The 14,491-nt window shown below is 40.7% G+C and overlaps 1 pseudogene; it reads left to right on the forward strand.

The window, feature by feature from the left end:
* The first annotated feature begins 3,233 nt into the window (after positions 1 to 3,233).
* Positions 3,234 to 10,146, forward strand: LOC138762344 (NADH-ubiquinone oxidoreductase chain 1-like; annotated as a pseudogene).
* The last annotated feature ends 4,345 nt before the right edge of the window (positions 10,147 to 14,491 follow it).

Consider the following 14,491-nt stretch of genomic DNA (forward strand, 5'->3'; position numbering starts at 1 on the left):
GAACTATCATGATAAAAATAAAGGCAGAAGGGGCCCTGAAGCAAATAGAGAGAATCCTTAGAAGTAGTAAATTGGGGGATGAAATAGAATTTGACCCACTTCGAAATAGATTTTGGGAAGCACTTAGGGAAACATTCCCTACACCCTATAGTTTGGACGCCTTGGTAACCCTCCAACTAAAAGAAGGGAAGACAGAAATGATACATTGTCCATTTATCTTTGTGGGTAAGGAGGGAATAGCTGCTATGGTTGTCATGACAGAAGAACAAATGGAGTGGTTCTGCTTAGGAGCTGAAAGTGTGCCACATGTAACCTTAGGAATTGCCAAAGATCACCACGCCCGACAGTTGGGTCCGATGGTGAAGGAAGCGATGGGGTGTGAATACAGACAGAAATCCTGGGATATTCCATCTCGGAGGGAGGGAAATTTATCAGACTGAATATTGAAGCATGGGACCGGGTAGTGAATGAGAAAGTAGAAAGAGACCGACCCATAAAAGGAGAAAATATTGATCACGGGGACTCAGACAAATATCTTTCTGATCTGAGTCCACAAATGTGGACTATGCCGAGGGCCCTATGGGCATTCCTGTTGATGGGTTGCCAAACAAGCCAACAGAGTAGTTCGGATCCATGTGGGGCAAAAGTTATTCTGAAGATAGATAAAGACAAGGATAGCACCTTCCAGTTCGATCTATGCTGCACTTCTATCTCTAATAACACAGGGCCAGATGGGTCACTCACTAAGGGGCTGACAAAACTTGGCATTGGCGAAGGAATTAAAAGCCCAATCTGGAGTCTCTAACCCTGTTTTGTCCTGGTTACATGGAGTGTTTGGGAGATGGGGCACAATGTTAGGACAACTTTTCCTAGGATTGTTCATTTCTGTCTCGATTTTTATCACTTGTGGCTGTTGTTGTATTCCATGCATTCGAACGCTGGTCATGAGGACCATTGAGAGAGCCTTTGCCAACCACGATGAGCTGCCTTGGAAATATCAAGCCATGCAGGCTGCGGAGCGGGACTATCTCACATCACAGGAGGCGTCAAAAGTTGCTGAGATCGAACTGGAGTCTGATGGAGAATGTGACGGGGAGGAGGGTTTATGAAATAGATTGTAACACAAATATTATAACATTGATTGTAACACAAACATTATAAAATAGATTGTAGAAAATATTATGAAATAGATTGTAGACCATATGTTAACTTGGGTACTTACTAATATTTGGGGGGTTAGCTAGTTATTTGTTTGGGGGCAAATGGGAATGAAACTTGTAAACGGGCAATGGGATCGAGGAAATGGATGGGGGGTATACGCAAAGGAGGGTTGGGGGGAGCCCTCGCCCACCAGCCGAACAACCCCGTGAACAGAACCCGTTTAGAGCTTGGCAATAGTAGGTGAACTAATGTAACGTGGTGGTAGCATAGTCAGGGCAAGATTGTCCTCTAAAGAGGACAAAGGAGGGATTGTAAGGCAAAAACATCATGAGATGGGACCGGAGAAGGAGTCACCCAGTACTAAGGAGTAACAGAATGCAGATGTGACCTTGTCCACTCAAGATAAGCTTTGCACTAACAAGAATGATGTGCAGCAGGCTAACAGAGAAGGATAGCAACAGTTTATTCATTGGACAATGTCATGGTATGATAATTTACTAAGTACGTATCCTGAGGTATAAAAAAACACCACTTGCTGATAACGGCAGAATGCGCCTTCTCCAACTAACACTGTTAGTTGCAAGTGTTACAATCCGGCAATAAAGAACAAAGAACCTTGATTTCGACTCAGTCTGGTGTCTGACTCACTCATTCATGAACAAAGCAGACCTAACAATACACAGGGACATATCTTCTAGCATGGGGGTGGGGGGGGGGGGGGGGGGGAGGAGTTCAACTTCAACCTGGACCCAATGATATACAAAACTGGGAAGACAATTAACAAAAAGAATAAAGTAACCAAATTTATGCTAAAATCAAAGCGGGATATGAAATTAATTTATATATGGAGGAGGCAACATCCAAAAGAAAGAGAGTACTCATATCACTCGAATAGACATAAGACCTATTCAAGGATAGATATGTTTTTGATGTCGCCTCAGATCCAAGGGAGAGTTCAAAAGACCGAATACAAAGCAAGACTATTATCTAATCACTCACCCTTGTTAATAACAATTGAATTAGCGGATGTCCAACCAAAAACATATAGATGGAGGCTAAACCTTATACTGTAAAAGGACAAGATTTCAGGGAATATATTGAATACCAAACTAAAATATATTTCGAGATAAATACAGAATCAGTAAGAGATAAGTTCATACTATGGGATGCAATGAAGGTCTTTATTGGAGGACAAATAGTTACCATACAACCAAAATTAAAAAGAATATAACTGGGAAGTAGAATAGTTGGAAAAAGAGATAGAAATTATAGAAAAGAAATTCGTGAAAAGTGACAACAAAGAGAAAAAGGGAGAATTGGCAGAGAAAAATAACTAAAATACAAAACACTAGAAACATATAAAATGGAGAAATACATTATGAAAATAAAGCAAAGATATTACGAATTGGGAGAGAAACCCACAAAATATTGGCTTGCAACTTAAAACAGAGCAAGGAAAAGAACATTACTAGCGAGAAGAAAAGATGATTAACAGATCACGTACAACCCATCAAATATTAAAAAATTTTTTAAAAATTCTATAAGCAATGGTATCAAATCAAAAATACAGGAAAGAATGATAAAATTGACGAGTTTTCATCTAATATCGAACTGCCACAACTACAAGTAGAAGATCAAAACAAACTGACAAAACCCTTTAAGAATGAAGTAGAGGATATATTAATGAAAATACCAAACACTATAACACCAGGTGAGGATGGATATCCTATAGAGTTCATTAAAGTCTTTAAGCACCTATTAATCCCACCCCTCCTAGAAGTAATGAAGCAGGTGGAAGAGACCCAAATCTTACCCGAATCATGTAAAACAGCAATAATTACAGTAATTCCAAAAATGCGAGAGGTCTTGCTGTCGGCAGCATCACACAGACCAAGATCCATTTTAAATGCAGATTACAATTTAATAGCCATACTATTAGCAAACAGACTGACTGACTGTGCACCGATTTCGAGATAGGAGGATCAAACTGGATTTGTTCAAAAAAATGAGCAGCAGATAATGTTTGTAAACTTATTAATTTAAACCATGCAACACCAATGAATAAAATGCCAATGGCGGCTGTTACGCTTGATGCACAGAAAGCCTTTGACAGGGTAGAATGGAATGATTTGTTTAAAGTGCTACAGAAATTTAAACTACTGTAAAAAATCATTAATTGGATTAGAGCACTATATAATGGACCATTAGCAAAGGTAGCAATAAATGGATATATGTCAGATCACTTCAAATTGAACAGGTCAACTAGACAGGGATGCCCATTGTCCCCCTCACTGTTCACCTTAACTAGAGAACCACTGCTGGAGCTGGTAAGGAAGGAAACTATGATAAAAGGAATAAGAGAATGAATACAATATCAGCCTATTCGCAGATGACATCATTGTATGTTTACCAGAGTCAGATAGATCAGTGTCTTGCTGAAGAAACTTGCCCCCTCAGGGTCCTCCAGATGATAACCTTTTCCTTTCAGGTCACCACAGAGTTTCTTTCTGTTTCTCTTCCACACTGAGACTTCTTGCCAGTTTGTCCAGTTCAAGCTCCCAGCTGCTCTTGCTGTCTGAAACACTTTCAAGTTATCTGTGTGTGTGTGTGTGTGTGTGTGTGTGTGTGTGGTGGGTGGGTGCGTGTGTGTGTGTGTGTGTGTGTGTGTGTGTGTGTGTGTGTGTGTGTGTGTGTCTCTCTCTCTCTCTCTCTCTCTCTCTCTCTCTCTCTCTCTCTGTCCCTCTCTCTCTCTCACTCACACACACACTGAGAGAAAACCTCTTTGACTCTCTCTGCTTGCAAAACCACATGATGCAATTACAACAGCAAACTCTCCTGCAGACAATATGCGGCTCCAACCATCCCTTTCACCTGTTACTTTGGTAAACAACAATCCATTAGTGAAGTCCCTTGAGCACCCTTCAAAGCTCTTGCAAAGAACTGAAAGAAGCCACTATGTCTAACATAAGCAGAGCTTCAGTACCTCAAATCAGGTCTATTTTAAAGTGTTTGCATGTGACCTACTCTCACAAACCTTTCCCAATTTATCTCCCAAAAACTTTTCCATATACTCTGTCACACCTTCCCCTTTAAAAGTAATTTTAACTTTTGACTTTAAATTCAGTTATAACCAAACTGCCCTTAAGATGACTAAAGAAATAACAATATATAACGTTATAATGAAGTAAAAAAGCTGCAAGTATTTTTACACATGATGAATTTTAAAATATTGACAAACAATCTGTAATCACATTATTTGTAACTGATATAATTAATTTGCAGATTATATACTTGTAATATTAAATTCCAGTTTAACAATCTGTTTTTATTCTTCATTTTACTTAAAAACACCAGACGATTGTGGTCAGTAAATATCACAATTGGTCCATAAGAGATGCCGAGATGTACAGCAAAATTTTGCAGAGCAAATATGAGAGACAACAGTTCTTTTTCAATAATGAAAAGTTCCTTTGATGAACATTGAATTTTTTGAAAAGTCGGCAGCTGGATGGTCAATTTCATTATGTTTTTGCAATAAAACTGCACCTGCTGTTCCCTCACAAGCATCCACTGCTTAAGGAGATTTTAACACAGGGCAATGATATAGCATCTCCTTTAAATTTTCTAAAGCTGTCTGACAAACTTTAGTTCACACAAATTTCTCACCTTCCTTCAAAGGATTGGTTAAAGGAAGAGCAACCTCAGCAAAATTTCCTATAATATCCCGACATTCCTGTAAACCTTTGCACCGCCTTCTTGCAATTGGGAATAAGCAACTCAGAAATTGCATTCACCTGAGCTTGAATAGGTGCAACGTTGCCATGACCAACTCCATGACCCAAGTATGTTACAGTGGCATTTGCAAATTGACATCTGCTAAATTAATAGTTAAATTTGCTTTGGGTAATCTTGCAAACATTTTGTTCAATTCCCTTACATGTTCTTCCCATGTGTCACTTTTTGTGACCAAGTCGTCAATATAACCATCTGTATGAGTTAACCCTTGGATAACCAAATTAATCATCCTCTGGATCGTTGCAGGGGCATTTTTCTTGCCCAAAGGTAACACATTATACTCGTATAAACCGGAATGAGTAACCAAAGCTGAAATAATCCTTCCACTCTCAGTTAAAGGCACACACCAGTTTCCCCTCAACATATCCAACTTTATAAGAAATTTAGGTTTCCCAATTTTATCAATACAGTCATCTATTCTCACAATAGGATAAGCTTCTGTTTTAGTTATTTCATTAACCTTCCTGTAATCTGCACAGAACATTACAGTTCCATCTGGTTTCACCACCAGAATACAAGAACTCCAATCCGAGTTCAAAGGTCTAATATTATCATTTCTCAACATATGTTTTACCTCCTGATCCATGATTTTACTCTACTAAATGTTTATTCTGTATGGGTGTTGTTTTATGGGATTTGCTTCTCCCACATCCACATCGTGATAAATCACTGACGTTCTTTTTGGAACCCGAGGTAATAAATTTGTGTATTTCAAAATTAATTCTTTCAACTGCATCTGTTCTGACTTAAGATGACCTAACACTTCCTCCAAATTTTCCAAAATTGTTGAGTTAGACAGGCACACAGGAACCATGGTTTCCCTCACAAGATTCTGTTTCCATAATCCTATGGTCCATGACTTCCTCAACCCTTCAACAACTAACACCTCTGATACAGATTATTCTCCACTACCTTTACCCTCATCATAAGGTTTCACCATATTTATGTGACAAACCTGAGTTTTATTCCTTCGATCTGGAGTGTTAATACCATAGTTAACATCATTCAGTTTCGATATAACTAATCCTGCTCTCAAAGGATTGTCCTGTGTGGAAACAAAATCAAAACTTTACTTCCTGTCCTAAAATTCCTCACTTGACCTTTCCTGTCAAATAAACGCTTCCTTTTACCCTGAGCCATTTCTAAATTCTCTTGAGCCAAAGTCCACACTTTTTGTCACCTATCGTTAAATTTAGAGACATAATCCAGCAAGACCAACTGCACATCCTCATGAACCCATTGTTCTTTTATCAACATTAAAGGGCCTCTAACCTGATGTCCAAACACAATTTCAAAAGGGCTGAAACCTAATGAATCCTGCACAACTTCCCTTGCTGCAAATAACAAGAAAGGAAAACCTTCATCCCAATCCCTTCCATTCTCCAGACAATAAATCCTCATCATATTTTGAAGAGTGGAATGAATCCTTTCCAAAGTTCCCTCAGTTTCAGGATGGTACGAAGATAGAGTGATCTGTTTTATTTCCAACTCATAAATTATCTGCTGAAACAACCCAGACATAAAGTTATATCTTTGACGACTCTGAATCTCTCTCAGTAATCCAAAAATGGTGAAAAATCTTTCCAGAATCTTTACCACAATTGTGGCTTTAATATTCCGTAATGGTCTAGCCTCTGGAAATCTTGATGCTGTACACATAATAAGTATTGATTCCCAGACATAGTTTTAGGCAGGGGACCTACACCATCCACAATAACCCTCGTGAAAGGTTCCTCAACAACAGGAATAGGTTACAATGGATCCACTGGAGAACCCTGCTTAGGTTTCCCCACAACATGAGAAAAATGACATGTCTGGCACCAATTTACAACATCCTTACTCAAACCAGGCCAGAAAAATGGTCTCAAAATCTTATCCATGGTTTTCCTTACACCAAGATGACCACCCAAAGGTGTACTATGGTCTAGATTCAATATTTCATTCTGGTTATTTCAAGGAAGAACCACCTGATGAATTACACCAACGCCCTCCACCCCCAACACTTCATTAGCTGGAATATCAAGACGTCTCCATTTTCTCATCAACAATTCACCTTTTTAAGTAATATCCCTAAACCATTTCTTTTTTCTCCTGTTCACTTATGCTCTATTCAGTAAGACAACAAGATTTATTTCTTTTTTCTGTTGCTGAATTAACGTTTTCACTGACAAAGAAAAATATTTACTCTCAAAATTACCCTGCTCTTTCAAAACTATTTCAGAAGCCCTGGGCAAGTCTCTATCAACTGGATTTTCCTCAGCTCTCATCACTTTCTTAGTCACAGAACTTGTTACAGCACATACAGGATATATCTCACAATCCTTTTCAACCTCATCCTTACCAGGCTGATCTTTATCCTCTGCCAAATCATTCCCTAATAAAAATGACACCCCCTGCACAGATAACTTTGAAATTACTCCTACTACAACAGGTCCTTTAAATAATTCTGAATTGACCATAGTATTGTGAAGAAATATTGACTCTACCACACCTCCAACCCCTTTAATCAAAGTGTCTCCCCTGTGTCAGTCCTTTGATCCAGACTTAAAATACTTTCCAAGAACAATGACTGAGCAGCCCCAGTGTCTCTAAGAATTTTAACTGCAACCTGTGATTCTCCCACTTTTACTGAAACCAAGCCCTCTGACACAAAAGGTTTGAAAACATCCATGACACCCTTTACAGGTTTGGATCATCTGCTCTCCTTAAATTCCACTCTTTGAATACATGTTTCTGGTAAAACCTCCTTTTCTTGTCTCTTTTCAATACTAGACAATTCACAATAACAGGTCCAGGTTTCTTACAAAAATGACATACAAATCCAGAAGTTCTGTCCTTTCCCACCTTACCTTCATCTTTTCTCTTAATATTCTCTCCAGACTTAATTTCAAGTTTACTCGTCTGCTCCACACTAACCCGATGAACAGGCTTATTCATCTTTTACACATTAACTTTCTGAAAATTCCGAGTATTCTGAAATGCACCTTGGTGAAGTCGGGCAAATTTGTCTGCTAATTTAGCCATTTGCCACCACGTCCCCATGTCTCTCTCATCCAGGTATAATTTAATCCCATTTTGAACACACCTTTTAATTTCCTCAATGAACATCAATTCTCTCAATCTGACAAAATCATTATTTATTCCTTTTGAGGCGCACCAATGGTCAAAACAGACAGATATTTTCAGAGTGAAATCCATACAAGATTGATTCCATGTTTCCATAAAACTCCTACATTTTTGTCTATATGCTTCTAGAAACAACTCATAAGCTTTCAATACTGCTTGTTTAACAGGATCATAATTTGCCACTTGCTCTGGAGTCAAGCTAGAGGATGCAATTTGTGCTTTTCCCTTCAATACACTTTGGAGCATGAGAGACCATTTTTCTTTTGGCCATCGATAGACTTCAACAATCCATTGCTGAAGGCCTAAAACTATTTACAAAAGAACCAATCCGACCATCATTTTCACCACAAACACTTTTCTTTCGAGCTCCAACCATAGCACTAACACTAGCCCTCTTAATATGAATACCCTTCCCCAGACCATATGCAATTCTAAACCTTAATTTAGGCTTACTATTTATTTTAGCCACCTCAAGCCTAACAGTCGATACAATCTTAGCCTCAGAGTGAGCCTCAAACTCAAACTATGCTCTTATAGGAGTCCCACTCACAGTAGCACAAACTATTTTCTATGTAATTACTCTTGGGTTTATCCTTTTATCTATAATTATCCTAACAGGTGGATTTACCTTCTATACATCTAACTTATCCCAAGAAGCCATCTGATTAATTCTTCCTAGCTGACCCCTTGCCATAATATGATATATCTCAACACTAGCAGAAAACATTCAAGCCCCCTCTGCTCTCACCCAAGGAGAATCAGAACAAGCTTCAGGTTTTAATATTGAATACGCTGCAGGACCCTTCACCCTATTCTTGTTCACAAAATAAACAGATCTTATTGAAAATATTGTTGCTCCTGCCCATGGTCGACATATCAGCTCCAGAGCTTTTGAAGAGTACTCAAAAGACTTCACTAATGGATTGTTGTTTACAAAAGGCAATAGATGATAGAGCACGTTGGAGCCACTGATGTCTGGAAGAGAACTTTCTATTCTGAGACGGTCATGTGATTTTGCAAGCAGAGAGAGTCAAACAGGATTTCTCTCAGAGAGAGAGGAAGATGCACAGAAATCACTTGTACACTCTTACAGCCAGCAGACAGCAGCTGGGACTCAAACAGAACAAGCTGGCAACCTTATGGAAAGCCCAGTTGTAAGACGACCTAGTCAAACCTCTTGTAGTTCTTGCAAGTGGAGAGGACTGGCTGTCTAATATTTCACTTGGAATAAGGGAAACTAAAAGGAACTCTTGTGTTGACCTGAAAGAAAGATGTTATCATCTGGAGAACCCTGAAGGGGCAAGTTTTGTCAGCAAGATATTGAAGTGGATGATTAAAAAGGAACAACAAATCTCTCTCTGAAAACCAACAAGAAACTTCCTGAACAGTAACCATTTACCTTTCAAGCTCCAAAGCCTGGTGAAATTTATAAATGTTTAATTCTGGGCACAGTATAAGAATTACCTGCAACCAGTTGTTACGGAGTCCAGAGGACCCCAATAACTAGCAGAAATAGATATGCACCAACACAGGGTAACTTAAATAAAAGTAGTTTTTAACTACAATTGAACAAGAAATCAAAATTAAACTTTAACTTATACCTTAACCAACTTCCTTTTCCTACCTAACCTACTTAATCTCTCCTCTAATACTAAGCACAGGTATGTGTAATGTATATTTAAGATTAGAAAAGTTCTTTGGATCACATTCCAATCTCCCTGGTTGCAGTCAATTCTTGTGCTGTGCACAGAAGTTAGCATTAACAAAGTTCACCAGTCTTTGGTGTTTAACAAGGGAGATGGTTACCATTCTGGTGGGTTCTTGCTGGATTTCAGAGAGAGATTCCTTTTCCAGGACATCCGGAACTGATTCCTTCTCAATCAGTCTTGCTGACGAAACTTGTCCCCTTCAGGGTTCTTCAGATGATCCTCTTTCTTTCAGTTCACCTTTCATTCCACCAATCTCCTCCTTTGACCTGGTAGCCTTTCAAAGTTTGCCAGCTTTGTCCTTCCGGAACTGATTTCTGTCTCCTCTCTCTCTCTGTTTCACACCTTCCCTGTCTGAGGGCAAAACTGTTCTCTGCCTGCAAAGATCACATACTCTCCCAGGCAAACTGCTCTCGATATTTTGTTGCTTCCTGCAAAAAGCATTCTGCAAATATTCTGTGTTTTAAATTGTGTGTGCAAGCTGCTCTAACAATTCCTCCCAAACCCCCTCTAAATACTCTGTCACACAGTGAACTTGGAGGAATGAGCAGTGAGATTGGACTGTGAACCAAAGAACCTTTCTGAACTTACACACACATTACATACACGTGCGTTTAGAAAGAGAAAGGGCTTTTCTTTTGTTAATTAACTCAATAGAGATAAGTTAAAGTTTGATTTTATTTTCATGTTTACAGATAATTAAAAACAACTTTTGTTTAAGTAACCATTTGTCTTGGTGAATATCTATTGCTGCTAGGTTTTGGGGTCCTCTGGGCTTGTAACAGCTAAAACAGTGCATTGTCTTCTCTTTCTGGGACAGCTATCCCTCTCAATGGAACACTTTCCAATTTCCTTCTGGGACACCTCTGCCCCTTTCTGGGAGACCGGTCCCGCTCTCTCTGTCTCATTCTGGTACATCTCCATGTCTTCCTCTCTCTCCCTTTTTGGCACATCTCCCTATCTCTCTGGCACACCATTCCCTCCTTCTCCCTTTCTAGCATCCCTCTCTTCTTCTCCCTTTCTAACAACCCTCTCTCCCTGTCACTGGCACCCCTCTCCCCATTTCCTTCTCTGACACCCCTCTCTCCCTGTCTCTCTGGCACCCCTCTCCCCATCTCCTTCTCTGATACATCTCTCCCTCAGATAATTCTGCCTCATTCTATCTCTTCCCACGTTGATCTAAGCTTTCTCCCTCTTACATGACAACTCTCTGTCTGCCCTTCTCTCTCTCTCATTCTCTCTCTCTCTCTCTCTCTCTCTCTCTCTGTTCCCCTCTTTCTCTATCTCAGACATTACCATCCAGTCACAGTGAGACAGCTCTTCTGTCTCTCTCTCCCCATCCCCTTCCCCATACGCCCGAGACATCACCTTCTTATCTATGGGACAATCCCCTTTCTCTCTGGGCTGGACAGATCTGCCTTGTTGACTCTGGTGACGGGGCTCCCTTTCAGGTGTCCAGAGATCACTCACCGATACTTGAGGAGTAGTCTGTAGTTCCAAAGATGTGCTCTGGTGCCTGATAATCCCGGGAGCAGATGAATGTGACGTTAGGTTCACCTTTGACCAGCTACTTTGCTCTGTGATCAACATCCACTCACGTTAAGTATCCTCACCTGCAACACTGCCTCAACCACAGTCCCAGTTGCCCCCCTGTGACATCATCTCATCCCCCCCGTGACATCATCCCCCCTCTGTGACATCATCTCCCCCCACCCCATGAATTGGATTTGTTAATTTTGGCGAATATCCTGCCCTCCTATTGGTTGAGGTTTTTCTGATTATTTTATTCGTGATTTTCCAGCCTCGAACTCAGTTTCCAACTTTATCCGTGTGAATGTTCACATGGTCGGCCTTGACCACAATTCACATTGTCCATTTGATGCCGTTTCTGCAGAGTTCAAGCACTTTGTATCTCCCTTCCTCCTCAAACCCTTTATTCAACCCTGGACCTTTAACTCATCGTAATTACACAGGACACTGAAGATGTTCACAGCAAAGGGACGGATCGAAGGTCAGGATTTTGTGGGTTATCACAGCTCGGCGGCCAGAGCTCGAGCTGTTTCATATCCATGACTTTACCTGGTGGGGATGAGTTGGGCCCCCCCTACCCCTTCCTACAACATTAGGGTGGGGCGGTGAGACATAACTGTCTACTTATAGTCATGTTCCCATGGATTTGTGCAGGAATCTTTGTCAAGGTGGGAGCAATAAGCAGGCAGGGGCCTGAATGAAAAGGCAGGTGAGGGAAGAAGGGGCAAGGAGAGGAGCATAGACCAACAGCTGACCATAAGATATAGCAGCAGAAGTAGTTCATTCGGCCCATCAAGTCCATCCCGCCATCCATCATGAGCTGATCCATTTTCCCCCTCAGCCCCACTCCCCTGCCTTTTCACCATAAACTTTCATGATTTTTTTTTTTAATTTAGACATACAGCACGGTAGGAGGAGATGACACCCGACAGGTCCGTCCCACCCAATTTTCACCCCATTATCCTTCAATTTCCCATTTATTCTGAAGGGTGGGAGGAAACCCACATAGACACAGGGAGAATGATGTACAAATAACTTACAGACAGAGCTGATTCAAACCCAGTCCCGCTCACTGGTGCTATAAGAGTGTTGCACTAACCGCTCACCCAATCCATATCCCTTCATTCCCCTCTCATCTAGGGTCCTGTCCAAATTTTCCTTAAATGTCATAATCAAGCCAGCATTCACCACTTCAGCTGTCAGCTCATTCCACTCTCCCACCACTCTCTGTGCAAAGAATTTCCCCGAAAGTTTCCTTTCATAATTTCACCTTTCACCCTTGACCCATGCCCTCTTGTAGATGTGTCAAATATACTCAGTGGGTTAAAAGCCTGCTGGCATTTATTCAATCTACACCATTGATAATTCTGTGTCCAATGAAGCAGAGTGATGCAGCGGAAGCATGCTGGGCCCATAACCCAGACGTCGATGGATTGAAACCATCCTCTGCCTGTTATTCTTTGGGACCCATGGTTGGTGTTGAGGTTAGCACAACTCTTTTACGATGCCAGATACTAGGCCCGGGCTTCAAATCACATGCTGTCTATAAGGAGTTTGTACGTTCTCCCCGTGTCTAAGTGGTCTTCCCCAGGGTCTCTGGTTTCCTCCCATCGTTTGAAACGTAGTGGGGGTGTAGGTTAATTGGGTGTAAATTGGGTGGAACGAACTCATGGGCCGATGGCCTGTTACTCCTCTAACATATACAAATCTATCATCCTGAATCGTTGTCTGGCTTTTACTTCTGATGGAAGCTGTGCGACCTGTTGGGGTTCCCCAGTGGGTGGAAGGTCACTGCAGTGTCAACCTTTGGTGGATGCTGTCTCCCCCTACTGGTCTCTGCCAGCCCTGCAGGGTAATGGCTGATTGAAAGGGTGATCCAAAGAGGTTGTTTCCAATATAAACTTTATATTTAAATATTTACATTTAGATATACAGCGTGGTAACAGCCCCTTGTGACGCACAAGCCCAAGCCACCCAATTACTCCTGTTACAGGATATGTTAGAATATATATGGATTAAATATGTCTTCAAAAGTATTTGATTGTCGGGGTTTGGTTTAAGTTACTCTTCACGAACAGTGTAACATTTCGCAAAAGGCATCGCATTTAAAATGGATCAACTTTGCTGAAGTGAGATATTGTGTCACCAGTGACATTGTAGAGAAAATGGAACTGCTTGGAGTGGACTTCAACCGGAGGGGCAAATGGAACATCATGTTGATCATGTCCGGGCTCAGATACTGATAAATTGAGTTTGGGCGCCTATAAGAGGTCTCTTCGATTTTACAAGTGGGGAGGAAAAAACTGACAGCTGATTTCTCTTTTGAAGAGAGAGTGAAAGAGAGAGAAAGAGAGAGAAGGAGAGTGAGAGAGATAGAGAATGAAAGAGAGAGAGAGAGAGAAGTCAGTTGCAGAGTATCTGTTGAGGCTGCAAAATGACAAGCTGGCAGCTTGGGAAAAAACACCATTTTGAAGACGGGTTGTGGGTTCTGAGTTCAGCCTGTTGAAAATCTTTATAGTCCTGACAAGACGAAATTGCTGGCAAGAATGTTTGTCCTGAAATAAGGGAAACAAGAGGAACTCTGTGGTGACCTGGAAGAAGAGATTATCGTTTGAAAATCCCAAATGGGGCAAGTTTCTTCGGCAAGACATTGAAGTGGCTGATTGGAGGAAATCAGTTTGTGTGTGTTCAATGAGCAACAAATGCCTCTCTGAAGTGAACAAGAACCTTCCTGAATGGTAACCACTTAACTTTAAGCGCCAGATTCTGGTGGAAAATTTAAAGGTTAAATTCTGTGTACAGTATGAGAATTGCCTAATACCGGTGAACTTGAAGAAGGGAAACGTGAATGATTGGACAGTGAACCAAAGAATTTTCCTGAGCTTATACACATTACACACACGTACTCTTAGAACTAGAAAGGGGTTACTTTAGGTTAAGTTAATAGTAGTAGATTTGAGACTGATGTTGCGATGATGTTCAAAGAAAATTTAAAGCAATGTTTGTTTAATTAACCATTGTCGATGAATTTCTATTGCTGCTGGATTTTGGGAACCTCTGGGTTCATAACACATCCAATTAACCTCCACCTTTGGGATGGTTTGAACTGTGGGAGGAAACTGGAGCTCCCGGATGATCCCTACACAGTCATGAAGAGAATATACAAACACCTT

The sequence above is a fragment of the Narcine bancroftii genome, chromosome 4 (genome assembly GCF_036971445.1).
Source record: "Narcine bancroftii isolate sNarBan1 chromosome 4, sNarBan1.hap1, whole genome shotgun sequence".
In the NCBI taxonomy this organism is placed as follows: domain Eukaryota; kingdom Metazoa; phylum Chordata; class Chondrichthyes; order Torpediniformes; family Narcinidae; genus Narcine; species Narcine bancroftii.